The 11,419-nt window shown below is 32.3% G+C and overlaps 1 long non-coding RNA gene across 1 annotated transcript; it reads left to right on the forward strand.

The window, feature by feature from the left end:
- The first annotated feature begins 2,824 nt into the window (after nt 1-2,824).
- Nucleotides 2,825-10,961, forward strand: LOC145268616 (uncharacterized). Its single transcript, XR_013864905.1, has 3 exons — nt 2,825-2,999; nt 8,208-8,246; nt 10,757-10,961. It is a non-coding gene; the product is annotated as an uncharacterized LOC145268616 (long non-coding RNA).
- Nucleotides 10,962-11,419: the final 458 nt, after the last annotated feature.

The raw sequence follows: 11,419 nt of genomic DNA on the forward strand, positions 1-11,419 counted from the left end.
TGTGTGTGTGTATGCATATATATGTAAGAAAATTATAGACAAAACAAAATACATATTGATGCATATGAATTTATTTGTCAGTTCAATAAGGAAAAACATCCCCTGGAAGTAGGGGTTATAAATGCTCTTTATACTTATACATTTTGAAGTCTAATACTTTTTATTAGAAGAAGAGAAAGGAGCTAGTTTACAGATGCAGGGAAATATGACATCTTGCTTAGGAAGGAAATGTTACAATAGTCGAGATAAAACAGAGATAATAGTAGAGAAGGGAAGGAAGCCGAGAGATTGATATTGAGGCCATAAAAATATATTTTTTATCTTTCATTTTTTTTTTTTTCATTTTATCTTTCATATTTTTTGTATCGTCTGTCTTGGATATTTTTTGTATTTTTTTAATTATTTTTTATTGTTTTATTATATTATTTTTGCTTTTGTATTTTTGACAAAAATAGGAGACGACATATAGGTACTTTGCGGCAATGTTAAATATAGAGTTAAAGATATTAACTTATTGTCTGCATCACCTAGTAAGCCCTGAGCAGACTTGCACTGTTAAAGGCTGGATGATCCAAGATAACTTGTGCCTGATCATAGAAAAAGTCGACACCGAAACCATCAGTTTAGATCAGTTCGAAGCATTCAGTGCGATTGACCATCGCTACTTGAAGGCTTTTTGTTTTCAGTAATATTTGGTTTTCAGTTTCGCTTCTGCATTTGACTTTTGTATGCAACCCCTAGTGCACCTGTAGAGATTAATAGTATAAGATCAAAGCTTTTCAATTTGTTTAGATGTATTTGTCAGGGATGTCCAGTTTTCCAAAGGATTACTTTGATGCTTGCACTACGATTAAGTAGTCCACCTATGAAGATGATGCTACAGTGTTTGTCATTGCAAACACTGAAAATATCCAAGACAGGCGATACAAAAATATGAAAGATAAAATAAAAGAATGAAAGATAAAAATATATTTTTGTCATTTAAATTTATTTTTATTTTTTCAATATAAATCTCTCGACTTCCGTCCCTTCTCTACTATTATCTCTGTTTTATTTCGACTATTGTAACATTTCCTTCCTAAGCTAGATGTCATATTTCCCTGTATCAGTGCAGATATTAGAGTCGTTAACATGGAAATAAGAATGTATGAACAGGTTACAGGGATCAAAATTAACTTTGACAAACCTGTTGATCTACATATTTGTGCTTGTATGATGGTTTCTTTAGGGGTCCCTTGGTTAGACGGATGGACCTTGCAAATTTCTCAGTGTCTTGTTTGGTCCTGATCTCCAGTTGGAGAAATATTTGTTTGAAGTATTGAAAACAAAGGTTGTAAGCCCATCTGTAGTCTTTGAGAAATCTTTGAAGCGAAGAATGGAGGTGTGTAGTTCCCACATTTATTCCCTCATTCTTTAGATTTTTTTAGTACTTCAACTCCCGATAATTATTCTACCTGCATTAGTGGGGGCACTTTTCAAATTCTTATGGCTAGGAAAGCAGACCATGGTCCATCGGAAGGTGTGTTATTTACATCTGTCTGAAGGCGATTTGGATATGTCAAGCATTGAGAATCATCAACATATGTTTGCCTAATCTACCTAGACTGAATGTGTAGATGTTGTGAGAGAAACTGCTAATTCTGGAAGGAAAACACTAGATTGCCTTTCCGACTTTGAACCAAAGGTACTTGTATGACAGGGAGAGAGAGGTATACCTGTTATCCCAGAACAAGTGCTCTCGTAATCATGAGTGTTGACAGTCCTTGCACCTCCTTTCTACGGTTGAAAAGAAGACTCTGTGAGAGCCGAATGTTGTAGGACATTATATTAGGTTATGCTAAGGATCTGTTCGAAACAATACGATTCAGGAGTTCAATTTTACAAAATATAAGCTTCGCTTAATCTAACCTTATGTGCATAGGTTGAGGTGTTCAGCAATTATGAATCTTCAGTCACCTAGTTGATAGTAGAAAATACCTTCTGGGTCAACAAAAAACCTTTTGCAGTGAGCTTAGCAAAAACACTGAAAACTTGAAAACGGAAATCACAAAATCCTATTGGAGATGGACGTGCAAACAAATAAACCCATTCAAGGAAGAAAACCGGATGTCATAATAGGTAATAAGAAGGAAAAGCTCTGCCAGATCGCCGATTTCGCCCTTCCAGCAGGCCACGGGGTGAATATCAAGGACAAAGAAGCAAAGAAAATACACAGAACTAGTCAGAGAGCTGAAAGGGATATAGACAATGAAGTCAAGATAATGCCAATAATCCTAAGAACACTAGGAACAATACTGAAAAAAAAACTCGAAAAAAGAATGGAAGAAATTGGAATGGAATTAAAGAGATGGATGAAAAGATACAATGGATAGCAATAATGAAAACAGCTAAAATATTAAGAAAACCCTTGAATGTGAAAACTAATGCAGATTAGCCAAAAAATTGAAACTGTATAATCGTAAATTAACTCCTCCCTCCACCAAAAAATAAGAAATTGTAGTGGTGGCATCAACTGGCACCACCCCAAACAATTTTGAAAGGTCAACGAGGATGGAAAAACTAAGGAGAGAAAGCATTAACCAGACCTCCACTGGATGAATGCAAAAAGGATTCAGATCACGAGTAGGGAGCAAAAAGGATTCAGATCACGAGAAGGCTTGTTGCCACCCAAATTCCAGTGAAGTCCTATGGTCGTTGCCAACGAGAAATCAATGAAAAGTAGTTTCGCTTTATGACGTCATCCTAAGCGATATTAGCAACGAACATGACGTCATCTATATGTGCCATTGGCATTTGTTTTTTATCTTGCGAATAGTACAGACGTGATTATCAAGTTCTATATAAATAATAATTATACTAAGATTTGTTTTTTACCTTGCGAATAGTACAGACTTAATTATCAAGTTCTATATAATTAATAATTATTAATTAATATTTCTATTAAGATGGGTAAAATACACTCAAAAGAAAATCCTCAAAAGCCATATAGCAGACCGAAGGTAAGTAAATTTGTGAATTCATTTATTAACCAACAATATTCATGATTTAAAAATCAAATATATTGACTTCTTTTATTGTAAAATGAGTTTTCTAGATGAGATTATGTTCTTAGACAGTTACCTTGTGAATCATTAATTTCCTTAAAATGTATTAAAAAATATTACTTTCCCCATTAAAAATAGAAAACAAGCAAGAAAAACGGCTCTTATTTAAGGCATATAACGTAAACTGACGAGATATGCCGAAACCCTTAGCCAATGAAAGACAAGAGAAAAACCGTAAGACAATGTTTTAATGAGTACAAAAAAAAAAAGAAAATTTTTTTCAACAACTTTATTTAATGTAACAAAGTTATAACATTTCAAAACATATTACTAACAAAAAATTAAGAAAACGCAACTTCAAAGAATTGTAAGAAAAATATTGCAACTATTTCAAAATGCAATGATAATTGAAAATTAAAGAAAATGAAGAAATTGAAAAAAATCTTCTTACAATTATTTGAATGTTTTGTTTAATAAAAATTACAATATCGTCGCATTTCACATTTTATGCTATTATTTAGCTTTTTTACATTAAATGAAGTCGTACTTGAGCATTTAACAAACCAGACGTAACTCAGCATTTGCTCAGTTTTGCTCGGTTTTGCTGCTGTCTAAACATGGTCATCAGCCAATCAAAACGCTGCATGCTTAGTTTCAACTTCACGCGCGTGCATGCACATCGAACAGCAGACAAGAATTTCGATATGGGCATTCGAGATGGTGGCGACTAGAAATCTCCAGCGTGAATGTGGGTTGCGGTCACGCCACACAATTGTGGACTGGAAGAATTTCCTGTGAGATATATGCCGGGATTACTTTCTCAGGAATCCCCGGCAGATAGGAGGCCCAGGCCATACAGTCGAAATCAATGAGTCTGTCTTCTTCAACCGCCGGAAACACAACGTCGGCAGACATCTAACACCAGTCTGGGTCTTTGGTGGATACACCGAAGAGGAGTTTTTTTGGGGGTACTTGTGCGTATTAAGAACCAGATATATCTCAGCGTCCGCTCAGCTTTTCTTGTAACATGACGTCACCGCTCAGCTTTTGTTTTCCAATAATCTGACAGAAGACGCTGATTAGTCAATAATAATGCATGGTAAAGTAGCAGATAAAAATTGGAAAGGAAAAAAAACTAGTTGTTACTTATAAACTAGTGAGAGTAGCAATATGAATTTCTCAATATTAAAAAACAGTTTGAAATCCCAATGAATATGATTGATTTTTGTTAGGAAAAAACTTGATATGAAGGAAAATGAATTGCACATGTAGTGTTAGCTGCATCTTGGCAAGGAGAGGCTCTTTATATGATGGATGTTGGTAGAGATGCACAAATGCAAGTTGCAGGAAGTGGACAGCTATAAAAAGTGGAACTTTCTTTCATCAAGGCCAAAGCACTATTGCAACCATCCTAAAAAATATATACCCACAGGCCTGCGATATGGCTACCCGGGAAAATCTAATGAAAGAATGTTAGGGAGCTTTCTTTCATTTCCGCAGCCTTTTCTCAACCTACTTTGCCAGCATATGCTGCCCAACAGTCGACAGAATATATTCTTGAGGGAATTGGCCGACCTCCTTACAACCGTTTTCGGTACTTGTGCATTTAAAGAACCAGACGTAACTCAGCATTTGCTTGGCTTTGTCCGACGCATCACGTCAACAGCCGGATAAAACCGAGCATTGCTAAACTTTGCATAAACAGTAGTCGCCAAAAACAGTGTGACGTCATAGAGAATGAATGGTAGTTGCTAAAAGCTGTGAATGCTTCATATGAAAACAGCAACAGCAGCCAGTAACTATCGTCATTAGCGTCCATTGATCATGTGTGATCTTGTTTTTCACTGAAGGGGGAGGCTGGTGGTGGGCGTGCTTCCACAGATCACGCCGATCAGCAAGTTACAATTTCCAAAGTCTATGCCAACCTTTCATGTCTCTTTTACACAAGTCTTTGAATTGAAGCTAAGGGTGACACCTTTTTCTCTTGTCAGTTCTCCGTAGTCTTTTGGGACCCTGTAATTTTGCATATAGCAAACATGTGCAAGTCGACGCTGATGCAACAGTATGTACAGGGCAAATCGACGTGCTCAAGGACCTCTGTGTTGGTAATGAAGCCTAAATATTTGGATCCTCCTCAGGTTGTGCATGTGAAAGATGTACAGGTGCTTTTCCTGATGTGCATTCAGGACTCACTGCCATACAGCAGCATGCTCAGGATGCAAGTCTTATACACCGCTATCTTGGTATTGATTGTTAGTTTGCCGTTCTCCCACACTCTGTGGAAGTTGCATGGCCTTTGCATCGATTGACCTCTGGCCCCATGTCAAGACTATTACAATTAACTCCAGCTACGTGAACACTTTCATAGTTTCAAGTTGGTAGTTGTTGGTGGTGATTGAAGAGAGGAGGGTAATGTCCTTGTTCATGATATCAGTCTTTGTCAAGCTGATGGTCAGTTGAAACAAATCACAGGTCTTGAAGCCGTGATGCATGACGAGTCGAAGTTCCTCAATGCTATCGGTAATCAATGCAGCATTGTCTGCGAACAGCAGGTTACGAATGAGGACCTTGCAGATCTTTGTTTTGGTCTTAAGGCTGGCAATATAGAATTTACTATCTGAATGTGTGTGGAGTCAGCAAAGGTCTAGTTGAGCATGATGGCAAAGTAGATATCAAACAGTTCAGAGCAAGCACACAACCTTGCTTCACGCTTCTCGTTACATCAAAAGGCGATGATGTTGTACATTTCCCTACCAGAGTACTCTGTTAATTTTCAGTCTACAGACTCGAGATTTGACATAAGGAGTATTGAAATTTGAGAACATCTTTTTAATCGCTTTTCGGACAGATATTTGGCTGTCAAGGGGGTCAAAGTTCAACGATTTGACCTTTGAACTATACCAAACTCCTCCACCAATTTTTCGATTTATAAATCTATCAACATTTTTCTGTTGGTTCAATTTTTAAGATATTTTCAGGTGTCCAATATTTACTGGACACCTGAAAATATCTAAAAAATTGAACCAACAGAAAAATGTTGATAGATTCATGAATAGAAAAATTGAAAACAAATCAAATTGTAAAATTCAATTCATTTCATTAGGAAGCACTAAAAACAAAACTTTAATAGTTTATTTTAAAAGCATATCCCACAAAAAAAGTTAAACAACCCACATGCACTTTGTAAATATTTTTCTTTTAATAAAATATAATATTTCTATTATATTAAAAAATACTTTAATAGTTTATTTTAAAAGTATATCACACAAAAAAGTAAAATAACCCACTTAAAAAAAAAAATTACGAATCTAATATATTTTATTTGCAGTTTTGTGTTAACAGTGTACAAAATTTTTTTAAAATTCTCACGTAGCTAGGGAAACATATATATATATATATATATATATATATATATATATATATATATATATATATATATATTGCAATTAGGAAGGGAAGACTTTTCTGGTTCATGATTAAAAGTAAATTTGTATATATATAAATATATATATCTTCTCTCCAAAAAGGTGGGAATGAAGGGGGAACAGGAGAGGAAAGAGAAAGGAATGGGGAGCCAGCTGACCGGTTTCGACCCTCGCTTCTCAAAGCTGTATCGAGGGAATTTTTTTTTAAATAAAGAATGAAAGCGATTAAAATAGCGTTTTATTAAATTTACGGGGAGAAAAATAAAAAAGTGGGAAAACGATTAAAATAAATTATATCGTTATGGACGAATACCCTAGAGATTAATCACGTTCAAACCCAGGAGACATTCCCTTTGCTTACAAAGAGGTTTTCTGAGTCGAACGTGAATGGTCTCCAAGATCTTGAGATGGTATAAAGAATGAGCACGACTAATAATAGTAAAAGAGTCCGTGCTAAAGTTTGCTGCACAAGACGGGTTTTTAAGTAAATGATCAGTAATTGAGGACCTGTATGTGTTAGTAACGACATCAGTTGCCCGGTAGGTTCCATTCCTAATTTTACTGGGTACATGTTGCTGGATTCTTCCATCTAACGTTAATGTCGTTCGACCCAAGTAGTTGGCACCGCAACCACATTTAAAATTGTAAATAACATTATTTTATGGTGGGAGGGGGGGTAGAACGTCTTTTCGAGAAGATGGAAATAAGGTTCTCATAGAGAAAAAAACACACACATTGGCAGCAAAATAACATCCATGAACAACTAAACTTATTTGTTTGGCAAATTTCACACTTACTCTACCTAACCAAGGCAAACGAAGATAAATTGGACATTTGGCTACTATATTCTTTTTCAATCGAGAAAATTAAGCCAATTTCTTTTTTTTTTTTTCTCCCCGTAAATTTAATAAAATGGTATTTTAATCGCTTTCATTCTTATTTAAAAAAAAAAATTCCCTCGATACAGCTTTGAGAAGCGAGGGTCGAAACCGGTCAGCTGGCTCCTCATTCCTTTCTCTTTCCTCTCCTGTTCCCCCTTCATTCCCACCTTTTTGGAGAGAAGATATATATATTTATATATATACAAATTTACTTTTAATCATGAACGAGAAAAGTCTTCCCTTCCTAATTGCAATATTTAAATTATGTATCTCTAAAAGCATCATGAAATATATATATATATATATAACAACTTGACCCTTTCTCGAATTATATTCACACTTAAAAGAAAAGAAAATAAGTGGCATCAAACTATTTCAAATGTACACTTAATTTAAAATGTACAATTAATTTAAAATGTACAATTAAAATCAAATGTACAATGAAAATCAAGTGTACAATTAAAATCTACGAAATTATACAGGGTTTAGAGTTTTCAATAAACATCGGCAAAAATATTCTTCAACAACTAATTTTAAAAAAGGTAAAAATTTTCTAATATTTAAGTCAAGATTAAAAACTTAATAATTTTACATAATATTTGATAAAGAAATCCTACTTTCGGACTATTTTCGCATTTTAACCTCGCTGAAAATTTTTCTGGGGGTGACGTTTTTGCTGTCACAGGAGGCTGAGCGTCCCCTCTAGCCAGACCACTGGTTCCAATACGAATATTTTCTAATAATAATAAAATTCTTCATGGGAAACCAAGTTAAAAAACAAAAAAACAAAAAAACATAACTTTAACAGTTGGAAATGAAAAGTTTGTTTTTTTACCTCTTTTCCACTTGTTTTTTAGGAACCATCCGAACTCTCCTTGGAGAGAGAGGAAAGTCCTGTAAGTAATTGATTATATTATCACCTTCTTTATACATAGTTTGTTCTTAACCTTTATCAACAAACAGTGCCAATTTCTTTTTCTTTACCAAATTTCATTTCTTTTTTATAATTCTTTATTAGGTTTTCATCGGCTTTCGTTTTGTTGTTTCAGTGTGGTTTTGTTACATAATGTCTCTAGTTTGGAGTTATATAAAGATTACATTTTTAAAAAGACTAGTGCTCGGTCAATAAATTGTAATATTAGATGTTCAGAACGGAGTTGTCTACCTTTCCTCCGGTTGAAAAATATGATGACCCAGTGCGTTAAAAAGTTAATTTATTTTTAGTTGTCTCCCCTTTGAAGTGCTGACATACGTCTTATCTCCCCTTTGAATTTCTGACATGTGTTAGCTGTCAACAATAAAATTAGTCAACATGGATCACCGTAAATGAAAAATGATCACATTTCATTTATCAGTTAAATAAGTAAATTTACGCTTGAACACAAACCAGCGGACAAATTTTCCATTATTTTTATTCTGTTAAAGAATTAGATGAGTTTTTGATTTAAAATATTTTATTTCTTCATTATGCAATGAATTTCTTTTTGATCTAAAAAACAACATTGAATAAAATAGAAAAATAAATTTAGGTGTCCAATGTTTACTGGACACCTGAAAATATCTTAAAAATTGAACCAACAGAAAAATGTTGATAGATTTATAAATCGAAAAATTGAAAAAAAATTCAGTCATAAAATTCAATTCATTTCATTAGGTAGAAGAAATGGCTGCATAAGCGCGCTCGTGCATTTTGTAAATACTTTTTTTTACTAAAATATTATATTCCTATTATATTTAAAAAAAAAAATTTAATAGTTTATTTTAAAAGTATATTCTACAAAAAAGTTAAACAACCCACTTTAAAAAAATAAATTACAAGTTTTATATATTTTATTCGCAGTTTTGTGTTAACGGTGTACAAAATTTTCTAAAAATTAAATTAAAATCAAATGTATGATTAAAATCAAATGTATGATTAAAATCAAATGTACGATTAAAATCAAATGTACGATTAAAATCAAATGTACGATTAAAATCAAATGTACGATTAAAATCAAATGTACGATTAAAATCAAATGTACAATTAAAATCAAATGTACAATTAAAATCAAATATACGATTAAAATCAAATGTACGATTAAAATCAAATGTACGATTAAAATCAAATGTACGATTAAAATCAAATGTACAATTAAAATCAAATGTACGATTAAAATCAAATGTACGATTAAAATCAAATGTACGATTAAAATCATATGTACGATTAAAATCATATGTACGATTAAAATCAAATGTACAATTAAAATCAAATGTACAATTAAAATCAAATGTACGATTAAAATCAAATGTACGATTAAAATCAAATGTACAATTAAAATCAAATGTACAATTAAAATCAAATGTACGACTAAAATCAAATGTACGATTAAAATCAAATGTACAATTAAAATCAAATGTACGATTAAAATCAAATGTACAATTAAAATCAAATGTACGACTAAAATCAAATGTACGATTAAAATCAAATGTACAATTAAAATCAAATGTACGATTAAAATCAAATGTACAATTAAAATCAAATGTACGATTAAAATCAAATGTACGATTAAAATCAAATGTACGATTAAAATCAAATGTACAATTAAAATCAAATGTACAATTAAAATCAAATGTACAATTAAAATCAAATGTACAATTAAAATCAAATGTACGATTAAAATCAAATGTACGATTAAAATCAAATGTACAATTAAAATCAAATGTACGATTAAAATCAAATGTACGATTAAAATCAACTGTACAATTAAAATCATATGTACGATTAAAATCAAATGTACGATTAAAATCAAATGTACGATTAAAATCAAATGTACAATTAAAATCAAATGTACAATTAAAATCAAATGTACGATTAAAATCAAATGTACAATTAAAATCATATGTACGATTAAAATCAAATGTACGATTAAAATCAAATGTACAATTAAAATCATATGTACAATTAAAATCAAATGTACAATTAAAATCAAATGTACAATTAAAATCAAATGTACGATTAAAATCAAATGTACGATTAAAATCTACAAAACAATACAGGGTTTAGAGTTTTCATAAAACATTGGCAAAAATATTCTGCAAATACTAATTTTAAAAAAGGTAAAAATTTTCTAATATTTAAGACAAGATTAAGAACTTAATAATTTTACATAATATTGGATAAATAAATCCGACTTTCGGACTATTTTCGCATTTTAGCCTCGCTGAAAATTTTTCTGGGGGTGACGTTTTTGCTGTCACAGGAGGCTGAGCGTCCCCTCTAGCCACACCGCTGGTTCCAATACGAATATTTTCTAATAATAATAAAATTCTTCATGGGAAACCAAGTTAAAAAACAAAAAAAACATAACAACTTTAACAGTTTGTAATGAAAAGTTTGTTTTTTACCTCTTTTCCACTTGTTTTTTAGGAACCATCCACCAGCGGGGGCCTGTCCAACCTCTCCTTGGAGAGTGAGGAGAGTCCTGTAAGTAATTGATTATATTATCACCTTCTTTATACATAGTTTGTTCTTAACCTTTATCAACAAACAGTGCCAATTTCTTTTTCTTTACCAAATTTCATTTCTTTTTTATAAATCTTTATTAGGTTTTCATCGGCTTTCGTTTTGTTGTTTCAGTGTGGTTTTGTTATATAATGTCTCTAGTTTGGAGTTATATAAAGATTACATTTTTAAAAAGACTAGTGCTCGGTCAATAAATTGTAATATTAGATGTTCAGAACGGAGTTGTCTACCTTTCCTCCGGTTGAAAAATATGATGACCCAGTGCGTTAAAAAGTTAATTTATTTTTAGTTGTCTCCCCTTTGAAGTGCCGACATACGTCTTATCTCCCCTTTGAATTTCTGACATGTGTTAGCTGTCAACAATAAAATTAGTCAACATGGATCACCGTAAATGAAAAATGATCACATTTCATTTATCAGTTAAATAAGTAAATTTACGCTTGAACACAAACCAGCGGACAAATTTTCCATTATTTTTATTCTGTTAAAGAATTAGATGAGTTTTTGATTTAAAATATTTTATTTCTTCATTATGCAATAAATTTCTTTTTAATCTAAAAAACAACA

This window comes from Euprymna scolopes, chromosome 44 (assembly GCF_053919585.1).
Source record: "Euprymna scolopes isolate OS-2025 chromosome 44, ASM5391958v1, whole genome shotgun sequence".
Lineage (NCBI taxonomy): Eukaryota > Metazoa > Mollusca > Cephalopoda > Sepiida > Sepiolidae > Euprymna > Euprymna scolopes.